General features: G+C 47.1%; 1 pseudogene; it reads left to right on the top strand.

Annotated features, from left to right (window-relative positions):
• The first annotated feature begins 5,383 nt into the window (after positions 1-5,383).
• Positions 5,384-5,994, top strand: LOC112407010 (protein tyrosine phosphatase type IVA 1-like; annotated as a pseudogene).
• Positions 5,995-10,106: the final 4,112 nt, after the last annotated feature.

The following is a 10,106-nucleotide window of genomic DNA, read 5'->3' as shown; positions in this document are numbered from 1 at the left end:
TATCAGTACGCTGTGAACACGGCACAGAACGAGCCTACCGCATGATCTTAAGTCTCTAAAAGGCAAGAAATAGAGGCGGATTATGCAAGTAAAACAGGGGTCTTCAAGACGCAGGGAGGAAGGCCAAGGGCGTCCAGTCAAGACTCCAGTCACACACAGCCCTTGAGATGCAGACGAACCTCATCATCTGTCTGGTCATAAACTCCCCTCACCCCCACGCTGGCTCAATGTGCAGGGCCCTGGAGGCCCCAGGGCCCCAGCAACCTGAGCTTGGTGTTTTCCAGCAGGAAATACAGACAGAGGAATTTATTCCCACGTGGCCCTAAAGACAGAAAACAGAAGCAATTAAGCTAAGGACTCTGGGGTCTGAGGATGTGACCCCAAGCACTGGGCCTCATGGCAAACCTCTCATTTCACACAGGGAGAAACTGAGCTAAGACTGGAGAAGTGGCTGGACCCGGGATGCAGAACTGGGGCTGGGGGTGGAATCCGAAGCCAGAGCTCTTGACGCCAAGTGCAAGGTTCTCCCACGCTGCCCCCAGCATACGTGGAGCCCGCGTGCCCTGTTGGCTGGAGGGTGGTGAGGGAAAGGGGATACACACTGGAGCTGGGCACGGCACTCACTCCTTCCGGCCCCGCAGTGCTGTCCAGGGCACCTTCACGCAAGCCAAGACTCACAGGTGACTGGCCACACTGAAGCCACTGGGCCTCGGCCACAGGAGCAGGTGGATGGTATCAGCAGAGAGCCATTTCCAGAACCCAACTAACAGTCCCCACCCAAACCCAGCCAGCCACCAGGGGCAATGAGCTACCCAACCAAGCCGAGTGTTTCCCACACGGTGCCGAATGAGATGCTGAAGCAAAGTTTAGTTCTTAACCTCACCTTGGTGCACGTACCACTTTGCACTTACATAGCAGGCTTGTCTTTGTCTAATAAATTAACATCTATTTCATATTTTTTCAATCATTTAACAACTTGGCGTGGTGGTTAGGGGACGTATCCTCATCTTCCAAATGAGAAAACTGCACATAGGTCAAAGGGTGGGCTCTGCGTCCTGTATCGCTGTGTCAGAGCCAGTATTTCCAACCTACGGGTTTCCCCACTCGACCTTTTTGTCTGTTCTTGGTACACATTCCTCCTGGAAAATTCCTACCCAATGAACTCTTATTGGTGAAAATGGAAAAATACCCATGCAAGTTTCAGACAGCAGCACCACGAACGTCACACAGTCTGTCCATCCTCTACAAGCTGTGATCCTCAGTGCAGGTCTGGGTGACAGGCCGTACCAAGCCCCAAGGTCATCAAAGGTGTCCTTCTCCCTGTGGTCTTCTTCTTTTTTAAAAAATTAATTAATTAACTTTTTATTTATTTATGGCCGCGTTGGGTCTTCGTTGCTGCGCGCGGGCTTTCTCTAGTTGCGGCGAGCGGGGGCTACTCTTTGGTGTGGTGTGTGGGCTTCTCACTGCGATGGCTTCTCTTGTTGCACAGCACAGGCTCTAGGCACGTGGGCTCAGTAGTTGTGGCCCACGAGCTCTAGAGTGCAGGCTCAGTAGTTGTGGCACACGGGCTTCGTTGCTCCGCAGACTGTGGGATCTTCCTGGACCAGGGCTTGAACCCATGTCTGCTGCATTGGCAGGGGGATTCTTAACCACTGCGCCACCAGGGAAGACCTCCTTGTGGTCTTCTTAAAAGAGATCACCCCTTTCGTCTTAGGATGAGAACATTCTAAATCTTTCTGCTCATCTTGCAAAGCAAAAACACTCAGAAGTGGAATAAAAGATCCAGCTAAACCTCTCCTCAAAATGCCACAGAGCCGGCATCTGGTTTTCACTTAGTATTTCTGGTTAGAAAATGTCTTATTTCTTTGGCAGCACTTTCTAGAAGTAGCAAAGTATTGGGAATCATACAGTATCTTATAGGCATGTGTGAAATGGTCACAGCTGTGCTCCCTCATTTCACAGAAACATGGCCTGGAGACACATTTCCATACGATCCCAGTAAGCAATCACCGCGCACACCCAGATGGCCAATTTTATCACGGGACACAGAGGCTCAGGCTACTGTGATGCCGTCTTTCCCCCTCATTGTTCCGAATGCAGCAAAACTTCAGCCAGCAAATCAAAGACAGCACGGCCTCAGACTGCCCCTGCCAGGCTCCCACCCCGGCTCCCCGACCCTGAGCCCCACATGCCAAGGCTGACCTGTACGCAGACCTCCTCCAGTGCACTGGCTGGGATACCCGAGAAGGGAACCCGTTAGCACACTTCAGGGCACCTTGAAGATTTTCAGCTCTCTCAGCATCTCACACCCCCTGACTTGGTTCAACCGGTGTTTCAAGTCTCTACCTCCACTGACCCAAAGTTAACTACATTCCTGAAGCTGTCCTCCACTAAAGGGGACGGCAGGAGGGAAGGAGAGGCGTTGGCGTTTACAAGTATACTTTGAAATGTAGGATTCAAAGAGATGGGAGTCTTCTGAGTATCTGGACCTTTAAGTGCGGTAGGGGTCTTAGAAAACTCCACTTTCCAGAACGTATTTGATCGGAAGCTCATAACATCATGCTTCCCAGTTGGAACCTAGCATTGGTTCTTTTTCCTTAGAAGATTTTCAGCTGCCTGCCGGGCTATCCCGGCCGCGATGACAGCGTCTGGATGCTGCGCCCCTCGTTAAACACCGCGGAACGGGAACACCGGGCCATGAGCAGTTAGCCCTTCAGCATGACAGGCACCTCAAACTGACCGAGCTCTCCTTTTGCCACAGGACCGTGGCATGCACGCAGAACAATTTGCCTCCCCAACACATCCAAGCAAAAGGAGATCATACAGGACTGAAAAGTAACCTTCAGACTCAGGTGTGTCCCTGGGGTACACGACTCCAACTTCATCGGGGGCTTGACTGATGGTTAAAGGTGGTCACCCTGTTGCTGTGGAAACAGCCTGGCGACTGCTATTCACGGCACCGTCGTCCTGGGGTGGTGAAAGCACTGCAAGATAGCCCAGCTGAGATTTCAAACAGGCAGGGAAGCGCCACGGGGGCCTCGGGTACCATGCCCGTGAGAGAGGAAAGCAGACCACGTCATTTCCAAGGGTCCCAAACGCTATGGCCTGTGAGAAACAGAGAGTGGGAGCGGGACAAACATGACCAAAGTCACTGGACACATGACGGGGGGAAAAGGCCCAACAGCATTGACCCTGTATTAGTGGCAGAAATACCGCGGAGTCCTGAGGCTGCTCAGAGAACACCTGCAAAGGTAGGTGAGGTGAGAAAAAGCTATCTTGGAAATCAGAAGTTTTAAAAATTATTCAAAAAAAATGCATGCTTATAGCAAAAAATCAAAATAGTACAGAAAGATATGAAGCACAAAGTACAATTCCCCCTCACCCACACTCCTCCTCACAGGCTAACATTTAATTTTTTATGTGTCTTCCTAAAAACCTATGCATATGTATGTATGTATATATATTACAGTAAATGGGGTTTTGTGCAACTTGATTTTATTATTCAGCAATACAGAAAAATAAATACAAGAATTGGCCTATCCAAAAGAACTGAGAAATTTGTTCACTATCACTTTTAGCAAGTACGCAGAAAAAAATAACAAAAATATTTTCTCCTCTCCCATGTAAATTGTTAATTATCAAAAAGGGGGAGGTGTTTCTTTTAAAGGAAGTTTTAAAATAAAAACACTGTTAAAAGAATCCAAGAACAAACTGAAAGTCCAAATGGCACAATGATCGCTCTGTGACCTCACAAAAACATTCTCAGTTATATTTAACCAATGTGGCACGCTCACTCTCCTAGTTCTTATTTCGCTTCCCCAAAGTTACCCCATCTTGGACTGATGGCGTGCTTCCTCCATGGGGCCCAGAGCAGAACAAGATTTGCTTTCAGGAATTCTAGTTGTTGGACCTTTACAAATGACTTTCTCTCTGCCACGCTCTGTGACAGATGAAGAGGCAAATATTCCAAAGGTGTTAAGTCATCCCATTTCTAGTCGTATTTTACAGAAGTTCTGCAAACAGCTGGTACATAATCAGAGCTAACTGTAATGTCAAAATGGCTGGTCCCTCTGAAGCCGTGAAGAACTTGGCCAGGCATCTCATTCTAGCTCCCACAGGCCCTGATGGCCTTTACTATTTATACTTTCTTTACACAGGGTGCATCACGGTGGAGAATGGAAGAAAGCTAAGCCAGCTGCAAGTCACTGTTTCTCCCTTTGGTATAGGTGAGTCACTTCACTCTCTAAGCTTCAGTTTCCTCCTATAAATGAGGGGGTAATATTAAAACTACACGATTCCTGAGGTGCTGTCTGGTTTGAAAATTCTATGATTCCAGTGAGTCAATTTTTTATTTTGGAATAATTTTAGAAAATTATTTAGAACTTTAGAGAAGTTACAAAGATAGTACAGAAAGTTCTCGACTACCCTTCACCGAGCCTCCCTCAAATGTTAACGTCTAACAGAACCATGAAACAAACATCTGTCAAATCTAGTAAACCAAGATTAGTACATTACCACTAACTAAACCCAGACTTCTGGGATTTCACGAGTCTTTCCGCGAACGTCGCTGTTATGCCCTAGGATCTGATCCAGGACCCAGGACCCAGGATTGTATTTAGTCACATGTCTTGTTAGTCTCCTCCCATCTGTGGGAGTTTCTGTCTTCGTTTTCATGACCTTGACCATATTACAGCTCCTAATGCAGGGTGACTTTCCTAGACACTATAAGAATGATGTCAGGCAGATAGAGTCTGGTTCCCCCGCCACGGCCCGCAAAGTTGCCGCCCCTGCCCTGCCGCCGCTGCCCATGTCACCGCTGCCTCGGGACCGGCTGTATGATTAGGCCACAATCTTCAATGAGCAGACATATTCCTCAGTTCTGTGGTGTTCTTGGTCACACATTTATGGAGTTTCTGAAGGGCGGTGGAGATTACTGCCAGGCACAGCACGACCTCTATGCAGACAAGTGAACTGTAGAACTTCATTACTACTCCACCAAGAAGCCCCCATGAGAGTGCTGAACCTGGACACAGAAGTGTTGAATTGAAATCCACAGCATTTTTTACAAGAGTTCTGACCTAGCTGGGGTAAACCTCAGTGCACTTCCTTTCTCTTGCCTCAGTAGTACTGCTGAACTTCATTACTACTCCACCAAGAAGCCCCCATGAGAGTGCTGAACCTGGACACAGAAGTGTTGAATTGAAATCCACAGCATTTTTTACAAGAGTTCTGACCTAGCTGGGGTAAACCTCAGTGCACTTCCTTTCTCTTGCCTCAGTATTACTGCATTGAAAAATTGCTGCTTCTTGCCAGGAGGTTCATTTCATTTCCCATTACTCCCAACTTCATATTCAAAACCACTGAGAATTTCAAGTGGAGTATATTGAAGTAGACTCAGTTTCTTTGCACCATTTCTGTATTCAATTTTTAAAATTCTTTCATAACCCTACTGAGTGTTTTTTAACTAAATTAACATGGATCGAATGAACCGCCCAGCTCCTGTGGAAATCACTTATGAGAACATGAGATTTCTTATGACACACAATCCAACTAATGCGACCTTAAACAAATTTATAGAGGAACTTAAGAAGTATGGAGTTACAACAATAGTAAGAGTATGTGAAGCAACTTATGACACTACTCTTGTGGAGAAAGAAGGCATCCATGTTCTCGACTGGCCTTCTGATGATGGCGCACCACCATCTAACCAGATTGTTGATGCTTGGTTAAGTCTTGTGAAAATTAAGTTTTGTGAAGACCCTGGTTGTTGCAATTGCTGTTCATTGTGTTGCAGGCCTTGGGAGACCTCCAGTGCTTGTCGCCCTAGCGTTAATTGAAGGTGGAATAAAATATGAAGATGCAGTACAGTTCATAAGACAAAAGCGGCATGGAGCTTTTAACAGCAAGCTTTTGTATTTGGAGAAGTATTGTCCTAAAATGCGGCTGCACTCTAAAGATTCCAATGGTCATAGAAACAGCTGTTGCATTCAATAAAACTGGGCTGCCTGATGCCATCGCTTGGAAGTGGAACCTGGACAGGACAGAATTTGTTGTACGTGTCAGCCAGCACGTTGGCTTGGTGAAGTCTGACGATGCTTCCACAGGAGTGTTGAAAAGCAGTTTTACCAGGCCACAAGGCTGGCAGAACTGCAACCTCTATGTTTGGGTTATGATCAACCTACTTGGACACTTAGCAAAGGATTCTTGCTGTTCAGCATTTCAAATGTGCTTATCGTTTGTACTGACTGACCTTTCCCCTTTCCTGGGGGGCGGGGAAAAAAGGAATGATGTCAAAGAGGCAGGGAAAAGTGAGATATGGATAAAGGTAAAGGACTGCAGACAAAAACTAAAGTGTGGATGATCTGGGCCAAAGGCTGCTCCTCTAAATGTAATCTGACGTCTGCAAGCCCCCTCCGACTTGTATGGTTTTCCACTCCACTTGCCGGCTGTTACCAGACTCAATACTGTCTGAACATTCACAGCTCAAAGCTGGATTTTTGCCATTCTGAAGAGGCCAACTTCATTTGAAACATGGGTATCCGCACAAACACTGCGACTTTAAGAACTCAAATGGCTGGTGTTATGAGCTGGGAATGGTTGCATCTCACTCCTTTGGAATCCTGCCAGAGCATGACGAGGTCCCTTGAAGGTTAAAAAAAAAGAGAATAGACAAAGACTAAAAACCTACCTAGTGCCTGAAAACAGGGTCAACATTTGATGCAACATCTGATGCAAACGCTCAGTTTCATCCCCAGCCTCCACCAGCAGAAAGCGAATGATGCCAGAGCTGGGACAGGAGTGACTGCCACATCTGTGGCTGCTTTGGCATTTTGGGCTTAAAGGCGTCCTAAACACTACGGGCTTCGCCCGTGTCCTCCATCCCTCCCCGACTACTGGTGGGTTTAGACTGACAGACACGTGGCAGACGGACACCGGTCAGTAGTCTAAAAATACTAGCAACAGCGTGAAGGGAACACAGCCTCCTCCCTGGGGTGGAGGCTGTGACTGAAACGGGAGAACCCTCATACTGAGAAAGCCACCAGCTGCAGAATTCCTCAAGGGAACGGTGACGCCAGCTCCATAAAGCGCTCGAGTTCAGCGAGACTCTTCCTTCACGGTATGAACAGCGGGCTCAGTTTTCCTACTATACGTTAGGCACCCATACAGCTCTTCTCAGTAAGTATCTGAGGAGGTACCTTCCTGTAGTTTTCCTTCAAGGCATTTTTATCATCAGTGAAGGCTTAGTATTGAGGCAAAAAAAAAAAAAGCCAATTCTGATCGATGAGAACTTGATTCCCTTAAAGTTATCTACTAAAAAATATGAATATAAAAGCTTATCCAGTCACCATCTATGACTGCCTGCATACTTTTATAATCACGACAGTGTGCATGGTTTTTCTCTGTTTCTAATGGGGAGACAATTTGGTTTGGAGATAGGAAACCACGCGATATTCTGCCAGGAAGACGTCACCCCGCTGCTCCACTGAGTGGGAATAATGCTGCTGGGAATGAACCCTAGACTCTGAGGAGGGGATACACAAGAGAGGCCTGCAGCTTTTCAGTGGCCCTGACTGCTGCCGTGAAGAACTGCAACCAACCCACGGCTTCAAAACATCAAAACACAAGGCGCTTTAACCTGGGGCATGAGGAGAAACTTAGGAAATTCAACAGGATTCTACTTTCCTTTTCTGATGAAAAAAATTCTAAGCCACTAGACCCAACACTTTGCTACCATGAACTAATGTGACATGGTGCACTGCTATTTCCACTGAGCCAAAGGCCAGAAGCCAAATGCCCGCTGGGAGCCAGGCGGGGCGTGGGACGGGTGGAGGGAGCGGCGGGGGTCGGGGCAAACTGGGCAGCACGGTCCAGTCCCACGGCAGGGGCTCCTCAGACCTGGGGGACTGTCGCCTCAGAGGGGAATTTAGGCACGGCGTTACCAGGTCTTCTGATTTTTCCAAAGAAGATAAGAGACTGGATTTTCCTGCAAAGCCTCCTAAGTTTCAAATGTCAGCAAATACATTTCACTCTGTGGGCAACCAAAACACGGCTATAGGTTGGAAATGGCCCATAAGCCACCAATATCAAGCAGTGGTGAAAACGGCAACAGAACCCCATTTCACTTCTGTTCCAGTCCGTATCCAAAGGCCTTTAGAAGGTTTTCACCCTAAAATTAGAATAGACAGTCATGCATGTGTGAGAGCAAATACCAAAAGAACTTCAAGGGAAAGCTTACATGACGATGAAAAAATAACTCAATGATAGTTAAGTTAACGTTAACAGCCTACCAGAATTTCTTGGGCATCAGAACCGAGTTTCCGTAATGAAATTAATAACACCTACATGTTCTTACAGCAATACAGAGGTTTACAACAAATTTTCATATTAATTTTTCTACTTCATCCGCATATCACTATTTTTTAGGTTATAACACGGAAGTACAAAGCAGTCAAACGACTTGCCCAAGGCTCTAAGACTACTCAGTGGCAGAGTGAAAGAAAACGGAACCTTCCGAATTTTAGTGATAGTTCCCACATGGCATGGCTGTCCAGGTAACCTATTTCATAGATACTTGCTATTTATTTTGTTTTACTCACTATATTTATAACATTCTAATAGTACAGCCCATTAGAGCTGGGTCATTACAGACAATTTAATCCAGTAGTTCTCAACTTTTCCGTGCTTCCGTTTTGTTCACATGCACAACACAGCACCAACAAACACTTCCTAGATTCAGTTGTAACCTCGGGTAGAAAGAGGGGCTCAGGGCCGTGGAGGGTGGAAGGAAGTATACGTGTGGAAGGAGGGTACGTGTAGGAACTGTGCCCTTTCAGAAACCATCTACCATCACCCCCTGAGCGGCCTGCTCCCTCCCCTGGGTTAAAGCTTACTGGCCTAGACCATCCCTCTTACTATTCACCTGATGGGTTAGGAAACGGAGGACAAGGTGGATGACTAACTGTCCCAAGTTCACAGAGTTACAAAGCGGCAAAGCCCAGTGTAGAACCCAATTCCTTAAACCAAGATATAAAGGCGAGAGGAGGACTCTGATGTTTTCAAACATTCTCAAAGGCATCGCTGCAGGTTGCGGGATTTGGGGGTTGTTGTTCTGTAGCTGTTGAGTGACGTTCCTGGGACACCAGACACAAAGTTTCTCTTACCTCCCATCCTTCCATTTCCAGTCCTCTCTTGCCATAGATATCGTAGATGGCCCTGGTTTGGGGGTCACTGAGCACTGCAAGTTAAAAACCAAACATGTTTACAAAGCACAAAATTCACCTTTCAGTCCTGACCACAATACCACCAGGCAAGGCCACCTCTTTTTGTTCTTCTCTTTCCAGCCACAATCTTCCCAGAGACCCCATCATTCCCAATGTGTCTTTCCTCCTAATTGCTCCCTAGATCCAAGCGAGGACATGTTTAAAGGTGGCTACAACGAGAAACACTGGATTTTTCATGTCCAAGCTACTCTTTGCTTCGTTGTGACGTGCACTGACCCTGCATCTCTAAAGGACAGTTTTTTGGTTTTGTTTTGTTTTTGTTTTTATTTTCTTTTTGCGGTACGCGGGCCTCTCACTGCTGTGGCCTCTCCCGTTGCGGAGCACAGGCTCCGGACGCACAGGCTCAGCGGCCACGGCTCACGGGCCCAGCCGCTCAGCGGCACGTGGGATCTTCCCGGACCGGGGCACGAACCCGTGTCCCCTGCATCGGCAGGCGGACTCCCAACCACTGCGCCACCAGGGAAGCCCAAGGACAGTTGTTTTTAAAAGCACCTAGTGAGCTTCCGCCACAGTCTATAAAGTATCTTGGCTTGAGAGAGTGAATTCCAGTTTCTAACAGAGCCTAACGTAAAACTAGGGACAGGCTCTGACCAGAAAAATCTGACTTATTATTATGTAGGGGTTTGTTTGTTTGCTTTTGGATGCCTCTCTTCTTTATTTGTAAATCATTTTTAAAAGACACAAACACCTCTCACTATGGTGTCAGCCATGTCACCTAAAGTACACCAGAAAAAGACTGTTCAGTGAGGGTGAGAGCTGTTCAAAGGACCTCCAAACCGAACCTGAACATCCGTACAGCAAACAGTCGTTACCTCCCTCCTCTGC

The sequence above is a fragment of the Neophocaena asiaeorientalis genome, unplaced genomic scaffold (assembly GCF_003031525.2).
Source record: "Neophocaena asiaeorientalis asiaeorientalis breed wild unplaced genomic scaffold, Neophocaena_asiaeorientalis_V1.1 scaffold1247, whole genome shotgun sequence".
NCBI classification, from domain to species: Eukaryota; Metazoa; Chordata; class Mammalia; order Artiodactyla; family Phocoenidae; genus Neophocaena; species Neophocaena asiaeorientalis.
The sequence above is the reverse complement of the archived record's forward strand: the minus strand, read 5'-3'. Positions and strand labels throughout refer to the sequence as shown.